Raw genomic sequence first — 5,068 nt, forward strand, 5'->3', positions numbered from 1 at the left:
TTCAAACATATTTAACATGGTATCAGAGCCGGGTTAAGTACTGCAATGTGGACATTTGACCCAGGACCACGCTAGGCGTGAGGGTGGGTGTTGAATGTGAAGTTGCGTTGTTGAATGTGAAGTTGTGTTGTTGGAGATTGTTTGAAGTCCTGCATTGTTTAGGTTCCCGGAATGTGAAATGTATAAATATTTGAGGGCAACCTCACCCTTTGAGCTGGCTTTTGGAGATGAGATCCTAACATATTTAACAGAAATATTATGTAAGTATTACACCGATATAATAACATACCAAATAATTTTATACTTGTTAAAATTTTACATTTATAATTTAAATGATATATATTTTAAATCCAACAATTTTAAATGATGAAATATTATGTAAATATTACACCGATATTTTTTAATATATATATATATATATATATATATATATATATATATATATATATATATATATATATATATATATATAGGGTAATGCTAATACACACTCACCTTAATTTTAGAAGGTGTGTATTAGCATCATACACCCACTTGTTTTTTTACAAAAAAATACCCCTTTTATCTCTCTTCAATTGTGATTTTGTGGATGTCCCTTAGAGTAATTTTCTAAGCTATTGCCATAGTTTCTCTCTCTTTGATTGATCTCTTAAACAATCACTTTATTTTGCTCTCTTTGATTGATCTCTTAAACAATCACTTTATTTTGCACTCTGGGGAAAACAATTTAACCATCATTCGGAAAAAAAAACATTTTTAGACTTTAATTAGACTGATCTATTCTTTTCACAATTAAAAGAAAACATTTTTTTGGTTTTATTGAAGAAACTTTCCATTATATTTTTACAGAATTTTGATAGAAAACAATTTTTGGAATTTTGTTTAAACTGATTTTCAGCTTAACCATAAAATCTTATTAATATTTGATCTCAATTTTTTTTTTGACATGATGGTTGTAGTGGGAAAATTACTCTAAGGGGCATCCACAAATCACAATTGAAGAGAGAGAAAATGGGTAGTTTTTGTAAAAAGCAAGTGGGTGTATGATAGGGGTGTACATGGATTGGACAAATCCGGTCGACCCGGTCAAACCCACCCAATCTAACCCAAAAAAGTGGGTTGGGTCGGGCTAGTGGGTGGATATGAATTTTAAAAATGAAAAATCCATTAAAATAATCAGGTTTTGGGTAAAATGGGACCCAACCCAAGAAACCCACTGACCCACTAGTGCCATGTATTTTGAAATATTTTTTATGAAAATACTAAAGATTTTGCCATTTGATTATTAAATATTTTTATATTGAAAATAATTATACATTTTTTATGAAAATAAAAAGATTGAATCATTTTTATAAATAAATATGATAACCAATCGCACTATTTTAAAAAAAAAAAGCCTCTATCCAAAAAAATTTGAATAATTTTCATAAACAAATATAATGATTCATCTATTAGTCATTTGATATTAAAAAAGTAAAAAAAAAAATCATTAATCATTTGGATAGCACACTATACAACTCATAAATTAGTGGGTTTATACAAAAAAGGGGTGATTAATTTTAATAATGAAAAAAATTACACTATTTTTCAAGAAAATAGAACGGTTGAGTTATTTATATGAAAAAATATAAAGATTCGACATTTATATATTTAATATAAAAAAATAAAAAAATAATTTGGGTAACCCACTACCCAACTCAATCCAACCCGGAAATTAGTGGATTTACCCAACCCGGCCCAATGTTATAACGGGTGGTTATTTTGCTAGACCCAATCCGGAGTACCCTATGTGATTCGGATTTTGGTTTTGGTCAAACCCAACCCAATTTGGCTCACGTACACCCCATGTATGATGCTAATACACACCTTCTAAAATTAAGGTGGGTGTGCATTAGCATTACCCTATATGGGTAGAGTAGTGAGGAATTATGGGACAAAAAATACATCCGCTCGGTTTCAGACTAGGTACAACTCAAAATCATGATTCTATTTGGTTTGCACAACCAAGATATTATTCCGAGAATCTAAATGAAGATAAAATAATACAAGATTGTATCAAGAATTATCTACAAAAAAAGTAAGAATAGCCTTTGGTGTTGAGGGAATTGGACGAATAAAGATTAAAAAAAGAATCGATGTGATTCAAATCTATGTAGGACTTTCACCAAAGTTATTCATAGAGTGGGAGCCTCGAAGAAGAGTCGAAGAATTACAGACAAAAAAACTTACTTGTGTGAACCGAAAAATCAAGATTGCAATTATATATATATATATATATATATATATATATATATATATATATATATATATATATATATAGGAGGGTTATATTGACTCCAAGAGTAACTTTAAAGAGTTACTCCACATCCCCACCCTTGATTTTGTTTAGATCTAATGGACTAAATTTAATCTATTATTTATATGTTTAGGAGTTTCTCTCTCATTGTCTTATTCATATGTGGCACCATTTCATTGATCCATGTCTTATGTGGCATTCTAATATTTCTCCAATTCCTATGTGGCTAACTATGAAGGCATTTGCAATGATGATATCATTTTACTTAGAATCTTTGGCTAATTTGGAAATTCAATCATTTCTCAATTATTGTTTATAAATCGTATTTAATGCACCTATTAAAAATAATTTTAAAAGGAAATAACTCAAATTCAAATATAAATAATTATATCTCATTAATATATATATATATATATATATATATATATATATATATATATATATATATATATATATATATATATATATATATATATATATATATATATATATATATATATATATATATATATATATACATGAATTTTTTTTTTGTGAAAGTATTATATATGAAATTTTATATATCCCACAAGAGTTTTTTCTCAAGGAAACAAATCTACGTGTCACTTTATTATTAACTTTAATTTTTATTAATCTAATGTGGCATCCTCTCATTCATCATAATCTATGTGGCAACAATTGAGAACATCTTTTCTATATGGCAATTTAGAGAGCATCTTCAATAGAATTTATGTGCGGTACTCATATAAGGAATATTTTTTCTTTAGTGTTTTTCTGAATCAAAATCATGTTAACATTTTACTTTTTGATTCTTGGTTGGACAATCCATTTAAATAGAGCGTCTTTGTTGGGTTAATTGTGATGATAAACAAAAGGATCGGTGGAGAATGAGTCCAAAAATTGACTATTTTTTTTTGAACGAATTAATCACTCCGCTGATTTAATGGGTTTGAGAATTTGATATGCTTAAAAAAAATTATTCTTAAACTTCATACTTATCAAGTAGAGAAAAAGGTGTCATTGTCTGAAATATAAAAGGAATGAAGTAATTGACTTCATAGATTATTTTTCTATTTCATTTTATTATTCTATTAATTATTGTTTACTTTAACGTGATTTTTCTAATAAAAAAAAATACATAGTGATTTGTACCAAACAAAATATTAAAATACGGGGGTATTGAAAAAAAAATAACCTACATGGAGATATTAAGCAAAAAATAACTTACACGGGGTGAGACATACATTTGTAGATTTTATTATATAAAAAATACGATATCAATTGAAAGCAGGGAAAGTAACAATGATTTTTTATATATATATAAAAAAAGAATTAAAAGCAATAATATCATGTATTACTTTATTTTTATTCTCCATACATCCCTGTAAAATAAACAAATAAAAATAAAAACAAATAGATACATTTTTTAAAATTTGCACATTAACAAATGAGATATGCTTAAAAAAATTATATAATTTTTTTTTTGTGTCAAGCAAATGACAACCAATTCTACTGTTCATTACTTTTAAATAAATAATATTAAAATTAAAATCGCCCCATTTTGCTTCTCAAATGTGAAATTTTTTCACACGGGGACATGAGATTTTTTTTTTTTCAAAAAAAAGTTGATGGTTTATAAGTACCACCAACTTATTTACAAAGAAAATACTATAATTACTGCTGCCAAGGATCGAACCCCTGACCAACAGCCTACACCCGCTCAGTCAGCAAGTGCCTACACGGGGACATGAAATAAAATACTCCTGAAGAAAACAAATGTCTAAAGGAGAGAGATGACGATTAAGAACAAATATATTAACCGTTAGATTAGTTTTTGCATAATGACATTTTTTTTATGAAAATAAAAGAACAAATATATGAACATGTGAGTTGGGAACGGAGAGTGGAGTATCACTCTTCATTATGCCATTTCTCCTTAAAATCTCCAAAATTTGGATCTTTTATCATATTTAAATAAACTATTACATTAAAGATAAAATTAATTTTACAAATAATTAAAAAAATCACAATATTAAAATTTTAATAATCCATATTTTTCATGTGTGAAAAAAAATGATCTATATTTTTCATAGAACATTAACCCGGGCGATAGCACGGGTAAGTTATACTAGTTCTCCATAATAATCATAGACCTCATCTTCCCTAATTATTCTTCACAACATTATGATTCCCTCTTTGTCAAAATTAATACTTTCCTTTTCTTTTATTCTATCAATTAAGGAACAACATATATAGGTCCCTAGATCAAAATCGTCAGGAAGAAGAAGAGAAAGGTTCTTGACATATTCTTCTTTAAGGTTATGGTTAACATATATAAGATTACAATTAATCTTAAGGAATGACACTTGACATTCATGATAATGTTTACATGTACCTATATAAAATCATCAACAAAATCATCAACAAATTCAATCTGTTAAAAAAATTAACAAATTCAACTTGTTATTTATATAGAGATGTAATGTCACTTGTAACGACCCAAATTTATTATTCACTATGTAAGTGTTTAATTATTTGGTGACGTGGTTTTTAAGTAAGATAGTAACTTTAAGTTATTTATCGAGAGTTTTAGTTAACGCACGAGTTAGTGAGAGTTAACGCGAGTTGGGCCAAGCTATTGGGCTTGAGGCCCAATGGACCTTGTCTCATGAGTGGGGGGGCGCTACTTATGGCCTTGATAGAGAGAGAAATTCATTTTCTCAACATTTGTGGAGGAGGAAGAGAGAAGGGAGAGCAAGAGGAGATCTAGGG

The sequence above is a fragment of the Trifolium pratense genome, linkage group LG5, assembly GCF_020283565.1.
Source record: "Trifolium pratense cultivar HEN17-A07 linkage group LG5, ARS_RC_1.1, whole genome shotgun sequence".
Taxonomy (NCBI): domain Eukaryota; kingdom Viridiplantae; phylum Streptophyta; class Magnoliopsida; order Fabales; family Fabaceae; genus Trifolium; species Trifolium pratense.